This window comes from Cupressus sempervirens, chromosome 5, assembly GCF_028749045.1.
Source record: "Cupressus sempervirens isolate cs-2001-9-10 chromosome 5, ASM2874904v1, whole genome shotgun sequence".
Lineage (NCBI taxonomy): Eukaryota > Viridiplantae > Streptophyta > Pinopsida > Cupressales > Cupressaceae > Cupressus > Cupressus sempervirens.
The window spans coordinates 437,997,572-438,017,574 of NC_143122.1; the positions used below are offsets into that span (position 1 = coordinate 437,997,572).

At 32.9% G+C, this 20,003-nt stretch overlaps 1 pseudogene; it reads right to left on the reverse strand.

Annotated features, from left to right (window-relative positions):
• Positions 1-378: 378 nt before the first annotated feature.
• On the reverse strand, positions 379-12,983 carry LOC149556661 (serine--tRNA ligase, chloroplastic/mitochondrial-like; annotated as a pseudogene).
• Between the last annotated feature and the right edge of the window lie 7,020 nt (positions 12,984-20,003).

The following is a 20,003-nucleotide window of genomic DNA, read 5'->3' on the forward strand; positions in this document are numbered from 1 at the left end:
AGTGTGATGTATAGACAACATATTGTATTTACATCTTCTCTTATTTATAGTTTGTAGTATTGGGATAATCTCCGCTCTAAATTTCATTTGAACAAAATGAATGTTCAAAGAACATTGTTTTTTTCATTTTTGGATCTTTAAGTTACCAAGGGATCAAGTAAGAAATGCAAAAATGCATTTAAGACACCTACCTACAACTTATCCCAATAAATGTGTAGTCAACCTACCATTTGAGGATTACTAAGGTCAAGAAAGATTAGTACTAAAATGTATGAGGTGGAAAACATTTCATACACTCAGTAGCTAAATCTAAGGTCCTGCTCAGAAATAATGGTTCAAAAAACTATCACAAAATTATCTTCACATCTAGAAAATGCTTTATTGTTTTGACTTCAGATATATGACTTCAACACCACCCATGAATGGTTTCAAAACTTCTGGAACAATTACAGACCCATCTTCCTGCTGAAAATTTTCAAGTATGGATATAATCATTCTAGGTACAACACAAGCTGTTTCATTTAACATATGTAGAAACTGTAATGGTGGCAGTGCGGTTTTTCCTTTCTTGGGCTTGACAGCCACTGAAAGAGTTGATTCTACACTTACAGGTCAAAACCGAATATTAAGTTGACAACTTTGGTAATCTGTGCAGTTTGATGCACTGGAATCTGAAAATAAGAAAATTTGTATAATTATTACACAGATATTTGTTGAGGCATATATTTTTTTCCTATCTACCAATCAAATATTGTCCTTGCTGAATGGCATTACAATTTAGGGTATACCTCACCATACCACCCTAAACTTGACATCCATGCCTCCACATCATACTTGCGGTATGCTGGTGCACTTAAGTCTTCAAAAAGCATGTCTAGAGTCCTGCAAAAAATCAAAAATTGTAAAACAAAAAAACAAAAAAATTATGTTGTATAATCAATTAAACAACCAAAGATTTCCAACTCACTTGAAGTGTAATCCAAGTGAAGAAAAGAGATCTTCCTCAATGCTAATTAGCTCCTCATGGAATAATTCACTTTCCTCTAGATGACATATCACAAACATTTCAACCTTACTGAACTGATGGACACGGTACAAACCCCTACCCAACAAACTAGAAAAAATAGCTATACTTTAGGCAATAGAAATTCAAAAAAAACTCAGTTCACTAATCACTCACCAGAAGGAGTTGAGGAATCTATATAACACAAATCTATTATTGTTAGTTATGAAGCATTTCAAACAATGAAGCAGTGTGCAACCATGGTATCTTTTCATCATTATGGCTTGGAGTCTCAATCATCTGTCACCAATATTCTAGTTGTGGATAGTGGGCATAACTTATTATATAGAGAAATAAGAATGAAGGCATAAAACATAGGTATGTCTGATTGCAAAAATAATTGTTTTGCCTAAAATTGAATAACTCATATATCCAGACAAGTTAAGGGAAAGTGATGAATGAAGAAATCCTCTTGCACTTTTAACTAGCTATAATTGCAAGAGAGGATTGGGTTCAAACTCAATGAATGCACCTGCCATGTAACTATAAGAGAGCTAGAACACACTGACACTCTCCTCCAAGCACTACTATTTTAGTCTAGTGGAGTAGAGGCAAGTAAATGGAATCAAGAAGTTTCACTTCACAGGCTAAGAATCCATTTCCATTGCATTTGTCCACACATTAAAGAAGCTACGGGGGGAACCATGTATGCGGGATGAGCTCAGAATGACATGCACACAATGATGTAACCATAAAAAATCCTACCCCACTACAAGATAATAAGTCATTAATAAGTCATGGTAGAAAAAAAAGAATAAAAATTTAGACCAAAATAATTGCATTAGTATATAACAATTAATGCTTTATTCCAGAGGTTTCCATTTACAATGCAAGTGATACAGGGAGGGTCTTTCATAAATGTGCACTTTCTGTGACAGCATTAGTACCATTTTAAGGACCAATAGTTGTCAATTAAAACCTAACCATTGCATTTAAAAATGTATAGTCATCTGATAAAATACCTTAGCCAACAATTAAAATAATAAAACTAGTTAGCACAACATGTATTAACATAACAAAGGTCACTCTTGAAATTGAGTGCATATTTTTGACAACCTTAATGAACAATGAAATACACACATCAGATGGATATACTCCCAAAATAATGAGCCCAAAGCTTAACTTGAAAACAAAGATTATTGATACTCATCCAAAAGTATTACCAACCTCCATTAAAGTATACATGTAAGGGTTCATGAGGAGGGAATCAAGTCCCTTACAAGAACTAGGGACCTCAACCTATCCTACCAAGAGAGATCAGACCTTCAGCCAAGGAGATTTATTGACATTTACTAATTTGAAAGCATGTTCTATTTTGCAATATGAAATATAGTTTCTTTTGAGCATGCATTTGTTTTCAACTTGACACAGTTGCAAGATATTAGTAGAATATAAGCTGACCATACACTTTATGTGGTATTATACAAATCAAAGTACTCAAGAAATTTTTGATTTTACATGTTCAATGGTCTCCAGTATGTAGATAATAATGATTTTACCAAACATTTTGTCCACCATTCCACATAGTGTTATCAATCCAAAGCAACATTAATGAGTATCTTGTAACATACTGAATCTAAACATTGGCCCTTTCAAGAACCTCAAACCACATTTTTTATTAGTATGGAGTGCATACAAGTTACAAACATTTTGTTCAGTTGAATAGTTTTTTCATATTTCAAGAAATGTATGTTGGATGGAATAGATTACCTTTTATTTAATGCAATCATAGTTTCCAATGTTGATGTAATGCAATAAAAATTAATATAGAAAAAAACATGTGCACTTCCATTTACTCAAGAGAGTGACACTTCCATAAAAAAAATGCAATCATACCTTGTTGCATAGCCTGCAACACCAGCCTCTGTGCAAAAGCAATGTGAAAAAGCAACATGTTTTATTGGCAAGAGCATGTTAGCTACAATGCGATCCATGTATATTCCCCCTACTAGAATCTCTGAGGTTCTTGCTAGACACTGATCCGTTCCATATATAGAATATAACTGCTCAAAACAAAATTAGTATATCTGTATCATGGTGGTTCAAATTTTCAAATGCACCATCTTATCTTTAAACCTTTGATCTTCTTGTAACTCCAATGATTTATGACTTGAACCTTGGAACATATAAAAAGGAAAACTAAGACAATAAATTATTAATGATAGAAATTGTTCTATCAATCAAATTTTGTACATTAAAAGGACTTAACACCTGGGTATTCTCTGCCTGAGGTTGAAAGCCACACTTGTCAAGAACAGATGCTCGAACAATATCAGGGGTACTCAAAGGCACATATCCTCTTCTTGTGAGTTCTGACAGAGCCCATTTAATGAGTCCCATCTCCAATAAAATAGCCTCATTTTTTAGGTAATAGAACTTTGAGCCACTAACCTGCACCATAAATACATGGTTAGCAAAAGTTCCATTTTATTTCTGAGCTACTGGTAGATATTTGAGGGATCTAAAAATTACAAGCTTGAAAATCCACCTACTTGTTAATGAATGATCTGAGAAACTCTATAATCAATGTTTCATAGGACACAACACTTTATGTAGGTTTAGCAAATGAGGCAGCAAGCTAAGTTGGCTTTTTAATTGCACTTGAATTAGAGTAGCACTATCATAGTTGAGCTCTCAAGAAGTCATAATGTTTCATTTCTGTGAGCATCACTTAGATGCAGTGAGTGCTAAGTGGATTATTCATGCTTGTGAGAGATGGGTATTCTTAACCACTCCTATTCGAAAATACATGATTAAAAATCTTGATAAAACATCACATAATTACAAGTTTCTTCAAGCAATCTTTTCAAAACCCTTATTACAGTTTTAAACCCAACTTAGGTTGCCAAATTAGCAAGTTTTCATGTTGATTTCAGGTACAATTTGTCCAAATTCAAAATCTGATTTGAATTGTCTACAGATCCAAAGAAGGTTTGGAGTTTTCTCCTTTAAAAAATTTGGAATCATTGCATAACAAAATCAGACAAATCTAGAGCACACAATTCAAGAGTTCAATGATTTAGAAGCATGTTTGTTTGACTTTTTGAGTCTTTGACTCTTGCAAAACCCTAACAATAGCATTGTTTTCTATTTTGTGTTTTTCTTTAATAGTGAAGGATAACATATGGAAAATAATAAATATCACCAACTCAAATAGCATAATATGCCACCTTATCTAAACTTTGATTCACCTCTAGTATACAACGATGCCATATCTTATAGCGGCATGGCCCATTACACCACTCCACAGTTGAGACACAAATCTTTTGTACCACACCAACAATCACTTTCCCCAAAGAAAGTTCCAGTATTCAACATCAGAATGTTTTTGAAAACTTAATCTATTTTAAGAAATATTCATTATTTAACAATCCAAACTTGTTGTGGCAAGCAATCGACCATGGGGCTTTATTTTAATAACAAAGAACCAAAATACATAATATACCACCTTTGAATCACGACTGGAGAAGAAAGAGTATAAGATTTAATAAACCAAATTTGAATCACCAAAAGCATGGCTTTGGGATGGTAAATCTTCACCATACTTCCTGCTATTCCAAAGTCTGCAAATATTTACAATTTCTTTATCTTATTATATTTTAATATAGATTAATATTAACAGAATCACTAAATAATGGTTAAATGTGTGTATTTACTATTTAGTTACATTTATTATTTCACAGAATAAAAAAATATTTAGTTGTTAACATTTTACTACATTCAAATTATTTATTTGTATTACTATAATATTAGTATGTATTTATAACTTTTACATTTATCATACAGACATACTAGTGTACCCTACCTAACTAAAATTTGGTTGCTTAGAATCCAGTTCAATGGGGCAACAAGTTCTTTTGTTTGTCAGAATAACACCTTAGAAACCTCCAAAATGGTACAAAATGCAATGAGTCAAGAGAGCCACCCAAAGGATCAGGAAAAGAGGATGATGTTTTCTAAAGAACTTGCACAATGAGCATAATTTTCTTAAAGTTTCACACTAGCCAAAGGAGAAACTACCAAGATTATTATTTCTATTCAAAAAGTTAAGACCATATAGTAGAGCATAAGTACAAAGAGGGCTTTCAAAAATCTTAGAAGACATGGCTTAAAGAAAGATCCACAGCAGAGGCTTTCATTTATCAACACAAATTTCTTGATAACTGATTAACTTCACAAGGGAATAAGTTTTCTTTGATGATATTGAATGTCTTCTTTTCATTCATCAAAGTTTAATACCAAATTGCAAATTGATCCATTTAGAAGAATGATCATTGATGTGAACTTATTCTGAGCTTATGTTCACAATCTCATCTCTATTTTAATGCTCTCTAGTTTATCTATATATTGGGTGACATATTGAGCTTATAGAAATGTATGAATATTTAATTTGTCTGATAAGATCAACTTTTAAATGGTTTCTTCATACATTGAATATATAAAATAGTGTGAAAGTATATCCTTCTATAGAGTTCCCTGTTGTACTAGAGGACGTAGAATTGACTTGATTGAGCTGAAAGAATGGTACTGAATAAATTAAGCCTTACGAATTTTAGTCAATTCAATGGATCAGTCACAATGGACAATGGGGAAGGTGATTTCATTCCAATTAAAAGGTTAAGGTAGATTGGAAGATGGTTTGAGATTCCAGCAAGTGCAAAATGATATATATACACACACTTTTGAAGTTTTCATCCTTAATAGAAATTGATTTAATTTTTGACATCTCACACTTTACTTACATTTAATGTGAAGTGTATTAGACTTGAACAGAAAATATGGTAAACATATAGAGTTGGTACATATTTGGACTTGTGTACTGGGAACATACTGACCCATATTGTAAATTTTTTATAAGGCTTGCTTAAAATAATTAATGTTTTAGTGTTTACCTACTAACAAAGAGCCATGAGAGTTGATCAAGATTGATGTAGCAATATTATTATTTGTGTTGTGCTTGTTCTTCCTCCTACCTGCCCCTATAGGAACATTTATTAGAGTTCCTCCAGCAGTCCAATACCTTTGGCAATTCTTACAAAAATGCCTTGGTTGATTGACATTGCAGTTGTTGTAATAACAAAACTTGGTCTCCAAACTATCACACCTTGGACATGGGAGAAGCTTGTCAGGTTTTCTGGGCATCACTTTATCAGGAAAGCTTCCTAAGCTGCTCTTTTCCCCATTTTCTGATTTACTTGTCTCAGTTTCCTCAACATTTTCCTTTTCTTTCTTTGCTTGAGACTCACAATCACTATTTTCAAATAGGGCTCCTTGATCATCCTCACTGGGTATTGAGGATTCATCATTTGTTTCCTGTGAACATGGAAAAAAAATTTGTTTGTAAGCCCATCATCAATGAATCCATCAATGGATATTTGAAAATAATTCAATCAACATCAAAATATGAAGAGCATGTAGGATCTATTCAATAAAAGAAAGATAAAAATAGATGTACATAATCTGAAATATGAATAACTTTCTCTTGCATCTTACCCACAAGTTATACACAATTGAAAGAACACATATTTTTGGTTTTATTTGATAATTTAATAGCTTTTCTGACCATTTATGTACTATCCAGATTGATTTTCCTCTTCTATTGCCGATTTAACTGCCTACCTACATGCCTAACAAGCAAGATTGTTAGACTCTATTGCTTTATTGAAAATTTTCTCATTCAGAATCTCAATGAATGAAATTAACAACGAAGGCTTCAAAACTCAAGATGCCCTATCTGAATTCTCATGGTGGCGGTTAATGTTTATAATACTCAACTGAGCAGGGTCTATATGTTCATTTCCATTCAATCCTATCAATGCTCTCCAAGTATAACTATAAGGAACAATGGTTATCTGATTATCCCTAACAAAGGTGACAGAACTTGACTGTCTGAGGCAAACTCAATGAATTTGACCCCTCCCACTGTTGTATTGTATATGTAACTCATGGAAGAGGGGTTGCTAGTTTATTATGCACCTATTTGATATGATTTTGTGTAGAGATATGTAGGGGGATTAGAGACAAAGATCTTTGAATGTGACAGGGTGCTATTTGAGGGTCACTAAGTGAATGGGACAATTATGAGTTGGGAGATTCCATCCACATGAGGGGTATATTTTCTTGCATAGAAGGTCAAGATTGGACCAAGATAAGGTGTTGGATCAATTATAAGGATCAAGAAGTGCTTGGAAGGGTTGATGTTCTGAAGAATTTCAACATCCAACATTTATAGATGTTTCAGTCCTAAATTCACGTCACTTGATGTTAGGCCCAAATGGTCTAAGGATTAAGTTTTTTAAAATTGTACAACCACCATGAGGCCAAACTTGCATAAGCTAATTGATTTGTAATTAAGTGAAATCTAAATTCTTCTTTTGACCCTTAGGCCAACCCACTTAGGCCTATTTTTCAACAAATTTCAATTGCAATTATTTCATGGCTGAAATTGTAATGATCTCAGGCTCACAAGTTTTTGAGATTTACCCATCTTTTGAGCTCACATGTTCTTGATTGAAGATTGCATTAATATGTTTCAATCTCTTAGTCATCTTCATTAGTTGATGCATTAATCAGATTAGTCATTGTTATCAAGATTAGTCATGGCATGCTGTTGTTAGCACCTAAGTAACTTTCAACTTGTGACATCTTTTTGAGGCATTTTGCAAATAACTAAAATACATTATCTATAAATCCATATTTTGCAAACATCTAGGCCTTCTAGAAATTATAGTATCATTTTAGTTACATTTGAAAACATTAATCAACAATTTTCATATGTGCAGATATAAACATTAACTACAACATGTCCAATTTATTTGTAGGTATATTTTCCTGTGAAGAAAGACCACGCCTAACAATATGAACCTAGAAGAAAATAATGAGACAATGGCTGCATTGTGGGGTAAATTTCAAAGAAAACCTAATAAATGTTATTGTCCTTGCAAAAAGTGTAAGGGCTTAAAGAATCAAAGAATTTTAATCACAACAGCCTAGAGTCATTGTAGGTAATTTGGTCATGTTGAAGAGAGCCACAATTTTCGTCCGTTGTTGAATGTTAATTTCCTACTAGAGGAACATGGAGGTGTGAATATCCAAGTTGAGGATAACACTCCCATGGAAGAAGATGATAATGTGCCAGAGGACATGATTGAAGAAGATGGTATTGGGGCAGGTGATGAAGAGGCTCACAATGATGGTACTAGCAAATTTGATAATAATGATGAAGATGGTCTTGATATACCTTTACTTGAGAAGTCAAACGAGCCCTTATACGAAGGCTCCCAAACAACTCTACTGTCGGCTATAGTATTTTTGGTGAACTTAAAGGTTATGAATAGTATATCCAATGTAGCAATGTCGTGTATGCTAAGTTATGTCATTTTTTTCATCTTCAATGTTAGCATACAATTACTATTCATTATATTAACAATGCATATTTGTTGTTGTAGGTTGATTGGTGAGTTTTTGTTACCACCATCAAACATTTTGCCTTGTTCATACTGAGAATTATCTAACATTATGGATCAGATTGGAATGAAGTATCACACAATACATGCATGTTCCAATGATCACATTCTATATCATAAACAACATGAATTTGCAACAAAATGCCCTGATTGTCATGTTAGTAGATATCGATTAGATCAAATAACAAAAGAAGTGTCTCACAAGGTTCTTTGGTACATTCCCATTATTCCACGTCTTGAACAGTTATTCAAGTGCACTAGCTTGGCACAATTTATGGATTACCATGCACAGAATAGAAGTCGGGATAACATTATGCGAATGTCTTTCGATGGTTCTACATTTGAATAGATAGAAGAAACATGGTCACACTTTAAAGAAGAACTTTGTAATCTAAAACTTTCATTGGCAGTGGACGGTGTCAATCCATATGGAGATATGAGATCTGTTTACTTAGTGTGGCCTATTTTTGTTATTAACAATAACATTCCTCCTTGGATGTCCATAAAGAGGGAGCACATAATGTTGTCAATGATTGTGCCAGGTATTTTTTTATTTTATAGTTATCTAAATTAATTTATAAATAGTGCATGAAAATGGTTATAATAATTATGTAATGTTTATGTTCATTCAATTGCTAGGTAAATACCAAGTTAAAGATATGAACGTTTATATTGAGCCCCTAATTGACAAGTTGTTTAAGTTATGGAATGGCATCATTATGTATGACATCTCTAGACCGATAGTACATCAACAATTTCAATTCCATGCAAATGCTTGTATGGACAATACATGATGCCCCTAGGCTAACTCGTTATTGCAGTATGTTATATTGTTAAGATCACATATTTTTGGTCTGTTATAGTGCTTACACATTGCTATCGAATGCTTAAGTTGCACATGATAATTGTACATGATCCAATTATACATGATCTTTTAGGTCTTCAGACAAAGGGAAAATTTGCATGTCCAGTTTGTGGTCTAAAGATGAAATGTCGTCATTCGAGAAGTTTAGGAAAGCAAGTGTTTGATGAGTTTAGACACTTTCTCCACAATAATCATAGGTATTGAATTGCCGAAAAACATCTTTTCAATGGGAAAGAAGAGACATCATCAAGGCCATGAAGAATGACACCTCATTTATGGAAGTTGAAATACGATCGACTAAATCGTCGAGGTAATGTCCAATTTGTCGTTCGAAGTTTACAATTTGTATTTTGATATTGTCTTATATTTACTAATGTTGTAATTGATGCTCGTGAAGGTCATCAAGGCATCAATGACCAACTTCCTAGAGGAATAAAAAGTTGTCTTACTCAATTTAGTAGGTTACCATACTACAAGGATCTCTCAATCGTGCATTTGTTTGATGCTATGCATATTGGAAAGAATGTAATAGAGACACTATGGAAAATGTTGGATGGAAGGCGTGATAGAGAACAAATTGCTAAAATTTGTACTAACACTCATGAATCCAATCATGCACTAAAAGTTTTCATTGAATCAAATAGGAATGGAGATCGCATAAATAAAAGTGCCCTTCCTTGGTTATTTACGGAGCAACAAAGTGATGCATTAAAAGAAGTCATAAAAAAAAAAAATTTCAACAAGGTTTGCTACAAATATAAGCACTCTTCTATCAAAAAAAGGTGATTTTGGGCCAGGGTTGAAAACACATGATTGGCATACCTTCCTCAAGGTAAGTCATGTTTTCTATTTATAGTATATTTGTAAGATTGAATGTAGTACCAATTGCATTATTTAATAATATATTGAAATGATCATTTTTTAATGATTGCAATTCGTCCTACCTCTATCCCTTCCACAATAGTTTGACAATAGTATTAAACAAGTTATATATGATCTTGGAAAATACATGAGGTTAGAAGTATTTTTTCTTGTATTTGTAGCTTTTTATCTGAAATTTATTGTATAATTTTATTTGAAATCTCCTTTATGTGTTTTTGCATGTTGAATCTCTTTTAGGTGGTTATCATCTAAAGAAATTGATAAAAAATATATAAAATGTTGGAATAGAAAAATTCCACAACTTATGTGTGAAATTAAAAAGTGTTTACCTCCAACGTTTTTCAATGCTCAAGAACACTACCTCATACATCAAGTTGAGGAGATTGAATTGTGTGAACTTGTACAAGCTAGATCAATGTAGATGGTTGAGAGGCACTTGAAATTTATGAAGGGCTTGGTTCGACAAATAGCACATCCTGAGGGTTCTATGATAGAGGGATATATGATATACTAGACCATGGTGTATATCAGTGAATATCTTCCAAAGTTTGCAGTAGGTATCCATGTAGATCACATTTGGGATCCCAACTATAATGAAAAATTCAAAGGGGAGTACCTGACACGGAAAGGTAGATTGAGGGTGAGAGGTAATTATAAGTTTTTTTTTGCAATTTAACAATTCTTATCCATCATCAATATATATAAGTTGTTTCTAACTAGTGTAATTGTCTTCTTTATAGTTGGTCGTGAGTGGGATGCACTACACTTGTATATTGCAAACAATATTTTATTGGATGACAGTATGGATTGAAGAGTCTCAATAAAATGGTCTCTTATTAACATGGGATGGTGTTGCATCATTGATTAAAGAAGCTCATTGTAATGGAAATCCCAATGTTATGCCAATGGTACTTGATCTAATATATGGCTTAAGAGATACAAAGGTATGCATAAGATTACTAATCATGAGACATAAGTTTAATATCAACTCACAGATCAATGAGAAGATTCTTGACATGTTTGAATAATTGCAGGTCAAACACCGCAAATCTATGTACTACCATGGCTATAAATTTTGCACAAAAAAGTTAGATGAAACGAAGAAAATGTGTGATTCTAGGATAAGTGTTGTCTTTGCGGTCACCAATATTTCATCTAAAACTGACATACATCATCAACAATCTAAAAATTAATACTATGGCATTTTGGACGATATACTTGAGTGAGACTTTAATTCATTCAAAATAGTTCTATTTTTCTTCAAATGGTTTAGGTTACAATTGAATCGAAATGATCCCGATAGAACTGTTATCGAACACGATAGTGGATTTACTATGATTAATACAAGGTCATTTGAGCCAGTCAGAGATGAGCCCTATGTTCTTCCAAGCCAATGCGAGCAAGTTTTTTACTTTGGTGTTCCACACAAACTAAAATGGTCATTTTTTGTTAGACATGACCCAAGAGGAAGGCCAGTAAAGTATAATGTGATCGAAGAAGAAGATATTGAAGAAGCACAAGAGGAAGTAAATGATTATCAGGAACGACAGTTACCCAATGATGAAGAAGAAGAAGATGGTGATGATTTTGGTCATGCTAATGATAATGGTGATGATGATCATGATGATGATGATGTTGATGACGATCATGATCATGGTGATGAAGATGGTGATGATCATGGCAATGATGGTCATGATGATGATGGTGATGAAGATGGTGGTGGTGACGACGATGATCAAAGTGACAAGTATGATGATGGTGATGATGATGATGATGATGATGACATGGATGAATATCATGATGATCAATGAAATGTCTAGGTAGGATCAATGTCAACTATGATGGGGTTTTGTATGACCAAATATTTCTTTCCAAACCATATGTGCACATATAAACATTAAGTAGAACATGTCAAATATTTTTTTAGATATAAACATTAGTTATGCTAAATTTTTAACTTAAGACAAATGATTTACATATAAAATCTACTTTATTATTAATATTTTTTTTGGTAAGTCTATTACTTTAATTTCGCTACTGATTGCTAAAATTTACTAATTTTTTTCATAGGGCGATATGGATGCACCATCTTAGACACCTTCAATAGAGGTAACAATAAATTATTGTAAATTTTAATGTTTATATAGAAACAAACGTCATATATTATGTTCTTTTCTTTATGGCTTTGGAGTTATTTTGATGAAATTATATGAATATTTGATGTCACAAATGATAGGAAAAAGATACAATAATCGTTGATCAAATGCAATTTGAAATACGAGCATCATATCTACATGACATTGGCCTTAGTACTGACCCTATATTCATCACCCAACAAATTATGACCCTGTATTCATCACCCAAAAAATGACGCAAAGATACACTGATGAACTTCCTAACATTATCATCAAGGGTGACAAAAGTGAGGAGAAAGAGGCACTGAGAATACAATTGGACCGTAGAATCCAATCTTTGAAGGTAAGCAGTAATTTGACTAAAGCAATAATAGAATTTTTATAGATATTAATATTTTATAGTATCTTATGGATCATGATCTCTAATTTTATGTGTTCTTGTATAGACATATGTGCCATTTGCAACATCACATGGTGAACATGGTCAAGGTTGTTGTGCAGTACCTTCATGTAAGTAACACTATGTTTGTTTTGATCAACATTATAACACTTACCTTTTTTTTTGTGGACATTTCTCGTTAGTATATCATTTGATCTTTATCCATTGTAAATGTCTTTGCTAACAATATTCTATTCTTCACATCATGATGAAGTGCATACTCCTCCTTCGATTGGCGGTCCACTATTGTCTGCTGCATTTTTGGCAACAAGGATCATGCAAACATCATCGTCTATGCCCACTAGAACTGGTAAAACCTTTTTTTGCTATATTTTGTAATGTGTTTCTACAAGTTGATGAACAACGAAGTAGCATATTAGTGCTTAAATGATGTCTATAGAAGCCTACATACACACAAACACATGCATACACACACCATTCATACATACATATATATACCCACACATAGAGAGACATGGACATAGGCAAGGAGGAAGACCAACAGAGAGCAGTACTAAAATTGTCATTTAATTGTTATGATGTTTCAGTTGATAGACCAACAGAGAGTAGTACTACTGAAGCTTATCCATTTCCTAGAGTAGTTCGTGTGATTATTACTGGTTCGTATGAAGGGACATTTTTGTTGAATAAGAAAACTATGTTTCCATTAACATAACAAAAGCTTCTAGGTGCTTTAAAATTGATATTATTTAAACTGTAAATTTAGTTTACTTTTACATTACTCATTTTGGACTGATAAATCTTTTATGTTTTTGTAGGTAATAATGCTTTCTTTGAACATCTTTTTTATATAACATTGAGACTATTTGGACCCACCATACATAAAAGGTACGTAGTTTCATATCATTGCTACATAATTTTATTTTTTTCTATTTATTGTAATATATTAAAATTATTGATCTAAAAATCTATTTGTTTTCAAAAAGATGGAATTTACAAGTTGTGGAATTAAAAAATCAGTTGATTGCATCTATTGAGGAGAAATTTGGGAAAAACATTTTTGACACTGGCTTACTTCTGAAAAAAACAAAAAAGCATATAAAGACTGTGAGGGATCAATATAGAAGGGCTCTTAAGGATAACCCAAAGTATGACCATCCTCCTATGATTTCACCGATGGAGTGGAATGAAATAATAGAAGATGCAAAGGAGAAAAGGCTATGTGAAGATAGAGATAATGAAGCAACATAGGGCAAAAAGAGTTATGTCATTATAGTATTAAGTACATTGTAATCATGCACTAATTATTGATATTTGTAAACTTATAATCTAAGATGTTTGAAATCATTCATAGATTGTAGGACATATCTGTGGCTACAAAAGTGAGAGTATAAAAGGTTGGCCAACACAAACTTGGCTCTAGTGGCTATATGAATCTCTAGTCTTGACTTGTAAGTAGAGCAATGAATTTTTTTTTTTTTTTTAATATAATGTTGCAAATAGTTTAATGAAACCATATATGGAAAACAGACATTATGAAGCAAAAAACATAGGGCACAGATTTCAATGTGGAGGTCACAAATGAAGATAGAAAAATTGCCTTGAAGGAAGGCTATAAAGTTGTGGTTGCACACCTACGTGAAGAATCCGTAAGCCTTGCCCAAGAATCTAGTGCACCAAATGATATCTCACAGGTAAATTGGTCAAATGAAAAGTAAATGAAATTAAATAGTTGAGAAGATTCTTTTTTGGTATTAGTTTTAAATATCCTACCACAGAATCCTTTTTTTAAATATTTCAGAGCATGTTGAACATCATGCTAAAGGAGTGGACCATGTTCCAAGCGTTCAACATGTTGACACGGTGGCAAATCAAAATGTTAATGTACATGATGTGGCATTGTTAGGTAAGAAAAATGCATTTTACGTTGTTCTCGTACTTAATTATAGACTGTAACAGTTAGAAAAAGAAAAAGAGTATGCCAATTTATCCCATTCACTTGTTCTTGCAACAGAACCCCCTTTAGTGTAGCAACCTCTTGCTCCTCTGAAGAGAAGGAACCATTGTAATTTGACATTACACGTGCCAGAAGAGGAGGAGAATGATGCAGATATGGATGCTCCTATGAGCACTTTTCTTAAGAGAGCTCAAAAAAACAAAAAAAAGAAATGATGTTTTAAAAATCTTCTTTGATAAACCTTGTTGGATAATGAAAGAACTTTGTTTTAAGTAATTATGTATGAATGATGTGTATTAATATAGATTTTTATTTTATGTTAATGAATATTGTTATGTGTTAATAAATTTTTGATTAGTATTGTGTATTAATGAATTTTATATCATATTAATGAATGTTATGTGATTGTATTGATTGAACATTATAGTTCATAAATGGATGAATGAATGAATGAAGTATGTAATTAGATGATAAATGGGTACTTTAGATTGATTTTAGGGGGAGAGGGGTGAAGTCAGATGAGCTTCCACCTTCACGTGGTTGGCCTTGTTAAGTAGAGAATATTATAGTATTCTTGAAACCAAGTGAAGCTCAAACTAACATAAAATGGACACTTTGCATGTCGTAGGTCTAAAATGATCCACAACTACTATTGCCCATAACATACAATGCAAATGTGATATGGGATTTATGTGTGGCTACCTATAATGTTTGATATTTGATCATTTTGTTCCCTTTATATATTTACCCTTCTTTTTTGTCCTCAGCAATAGTTGTCAATAATGATATTTTGAACTATGCATTAGGTGACTTAAATGACCATTATGGGTAAATACTACAATATCATTCTAAAAGAAATGGTTGATCAAAGATTCATCTCCATCTTTGGGGAAGAATTTGATAACTTCTCTATTGAATTCTTTACAATGGTTACGAAGGTGTGAAAAGGTCACAATGGTACTGAAGTAATATTTTAGTCAAAGAATAAAAAGTTAAAACTTAGCATCTACTGGATGTGTACTACAAGGCTTTTATTTTGTTGAGGAATGTTGTGTCACTATTCACCCTATTGCAAGCAGGTGCACATGAGGATGAAATGAAAAGTAAGTTCCACCCTTGAAAAATGATTATGCTGGTAAGGACTGTGAAGACAGTGCCATGGACATTTATATGCAGCCTGAAAATGGTGTTATTGAATGTTGGTTTTAAGCATTTAACTTGAGGAACACAAACAAGGTTTAGAGCTTAATGTGATTTTTTTATTAGCTCCAATGAAAATGGTTCTAATGAGATTTCTAAGAATCTTTGCTACCGCACACCAGTTATATAAGCCAGTGGTTTTAATGATATTAACTTTGCAAGCGTACTGCAGTCAATGAATTGTTGTAAGTTGAGAAACACACAATGCATGCAGGTGGAGGGTACTTACTCAACTTGATGATAAAGGCTTATAAGGATTAAACACATCCTTAATAGGATTGAGATGTGCGTGCTAATATTTTCCCTATATTTTTTACTCGATTTTGAGCTTAGGATATGTGCTGAATATTTCACACAATGTTCTAGTTTTCTTTAATTACTAGCATTTTTTCCTTTTCTTATCTCCTATGAATGATAAGTGCCAATTTTAGCATAATGTATTCCTATTTGTAGAAGCATATCCTTTATGTGCTGAATAATATTGCTAGTTTACTTTGACTTGTAGGATTATTCACTTTGCTTATTATTATAACAGTCTAAGGAACTCTTGGCCTTCATGTCCTGTAAAGGGTTCTAGTTTTCTATTGTTTTAAAACATAATTCATAAATCACAATAAGATGGAGACAATTTTGAAATTAGGACTTTCTATTTAGGGCTTTTTAGGCTTATCTATTTGTTGGCTATCATGGTCCTATAAGCCGTTTGGTCTCGTTGACATTATAAAAATATTGATCATTAGTCCATTCAATCATGAAACAAGACTTCATAATTTGAAGGTCGGGGTCACACTACTGGACTCTTCATCAAATAAAAGCATGAAGCCAACTAATATAATAATTATGTCCAAGATTTATGCTTTTACATAATGATGGGTCTAATAATAAGATTGAAATGTGCTACTCCTAATGGAATTTTTGACAAAGAACGAAAAAAGACAAAAAAGAACCCAATGAAGGAACTAGCCTCAAGCAAAGTAGCTGACTAGAACAAATACCTTTTGAAAAGGAGAAAGAATGCCAAATTCAAAGATTGTAGCTGATGTGGCTTCAATGAATGTTGCTAAATTAGATGAGCTGATCAAGAAATATTCAACTGAGATCCCCACTAGTGAAAATGAATTTTATAGAGATCCAAAGCCGAAACCTGTCACTGAGTTACCAATGAGAATTTTCCAAAAAAAGTAGTTGTTTGATAAACCATCAACTAAGGTTTGAATAGGAACAAAAGTAGCTAAATTGGAGAATGGCCAGGTATTGCATGATGAGGTTAAGGATGGTGTGATTAATAAAAATTTGCCTTCTGAATCCCAACAATGTTCTAGTTTTGTGACCTGTGAATTTGAACATCTGGGTGTGTGGATGTACCGCTGACTCAAAAAGGAGTAGAAGAGGTTGTTGATGCTAGAAAAAATATTAGCAACATTCAGTTGATCTGATATTTACTTCTGCATTGGTTTGGCCTCAGATGACTGGTATGCTTGCGATGACTCAGCACCACAGGAAAAAGGTTTTTTAGACAAATCTTTACTTTATGTTTATGCCAACATTAACTACTTTGCTTCTCTATATATGCAAGGGTGGGTGTTTAAATGCTTATTACTTGAGTTCAGTATCAATTCTCAAGAAATTTAAATTTTGTATCTAGCAAGAGTTGACAAATGCATAGATGGAGTTTTATTCATTAAGAAAAATGAGGGGGTGATTTTATTAGATAAATTGCATTTGGTAGGAGCCTTCTAAATTTCCAATTATCCTTTTTTCTGAGGCCTTCATATTCCTAAAAGGTTATTGTGGCCATTACTACTCAACCAATTTCTAAGCCACTGCTCAATAGTTGACTTCTGAGTTTCTAACATTTTGAGCAGTTTTTTGAATGTTTAGAGCTATAGAGGCTGGTATCAAACCTCTTACCTTTGGTTAAAGATAGAAAATTGTGTGCTTACATGGGATTCACTGAACACCTAGTTCAATGTGATTTGTGCATCTTAAAATTTCTTGAATAATGCCAAGATTTTCTTGTTTTATTTGGAATATGCATTGGGTTAATATAATTACATCCTTCTATAATCACCTTGTGTTCACAATTTGTTGGACAATTGTCATGATAGACTTGAACTTGAGTATCATCTCAAAGCCATGTGTTTATTGTTTTAAAAAATGATGATTATACAATTTGTATAAATTTAAAGGTCCTTTTAATGAAAACAAGAATAAAATATTAGATTCATTTCTTTGGAGGTAGTTGTGAAATGACTATCCCAGGTAGGCTGAGGTGTTTAGGATGTCATTCTAGTTCTTAAATTCAAATTTATTGTTGTGGTTTCCATAGCACATCTATAATATGAGTGATTAGGTTTGGATGTCAACATTTATATAATGACTTGTTAAACAGGACTAAAGCTTGAAGTTGAATTATGTGTGATGCAGGTACCAATAATAATACATAATGAGAGTGAGCAGGCCAAGGCATGGAGTAGGATATTCAGTGAAGATACTCAAAAACACTCTATTCCAATCATAACATCTTGGCAACTCAATGAGTGCATGTAAAGGCTTAATGATAACAATTCTTGGATATTAATAGTTTCAAACTGTGTATAATATAAGTTTATAACGATTACTCCATAAAAGTTTACTGCAATGCAGGTATGAAGAATTGTAAGGCCTCAACAAATAGGAAACAACTGATAGATATGGAAAGGAGAAAGTTCATGAATGGTGTCACAGTTATGACATTCCTCCCCCAAATAGTGAAAGCCTTGAAATGTGTACAAAACATGTTGTTGCCTACTTTAAGGAATAGGTGTGGTACATTTTTATGAATCAGATATGCTGCATTTATTTTGTTATAAATGTGCTTTTTGTAGTGGTGTGTAGATATATTATGATTTGGTTGTTTGCTAGGCTTTCAAATTCCGTGTGATTGCTAGTCACAAAACAAGTAACTTGTACATATCCATCTTCTAGATCTAATATGTTCTAAGAGATATCAAATCCTTATGAAAAATGATCTTTTCTTGTTTACATTTATTGTAATGACTAATTAAAATATGTTATACAACACATGTAGTTGATGTTATACAAAAAGCTTTCATATACTTTTCATAGTGCTACTTTCTTAGGAAGACTTTGATTTATATGGTTGTTGTATGTAATGTCCCCTTTCTGTAAATGCTTGAATATTTGCTCTGAATCAAAGACTCTAAGTAGCACAAGAAGTAGAATAGAATGTGTAACATCATGTACTTGGTCCTACAACATTTTAGGAAATCTTTGACACATAATCCACAAATAGATCTTCCTTATTTGCGATATTAAGGCATATATCATTCCAAATAGGATTAGGATGGTTAATTTAATAATATGGAATATTGAATTTGTTAATGGAGTTAAACTATAGGAGAGATAGTATAAGGGGCATATTAGGGTGCCTTAATCAATCATCTACCCTAGGTCCAAGAGAAAATGCCATCACTCTTGGTTTCTTGTGGTAGTTGCCATCCATACAAGTGGGTGTACCTAGTGAAAAATCCATATCCAATCATTCCTCTACCTAAGGCCCAAGAGTGGATACCATCCCTTGTGGCCTCATGTGGCCCTTTACCATCCATTTGAGTGAGTGTACCTAGTGAGGAATCCATAGCCATTCCCCTCTTCCATAACCACCCTTATCCTCCTTCCTATGATTAAAGTTCCTTAACGTAATGGCCAAAATGGTAAGGATATGAGAAAATTGCAATAGGATTTTATGCTCTTCCTTTCAGACTAAATAAGTTTTTCCCGTCTGTCTGAAGAATCAGCTCTATTATGTTAAGGTTGGGATACCTCTGTTATGGGCAGGTAGGCAAATAATAATTTTGTATTCATTCAATATAATTTCATAGTAAGAAAGCCTTTGGTGTTAATATTTTACTACTTTTCCCCATATAGGGAAAATTTTTGAGAATTGCCTTAAATAAGTCTATGCCGTGGTCAACAATCATTTAGATCCTTTTGATGGTATGTGCTTCATACATAGCATTGATAGTGGTTACA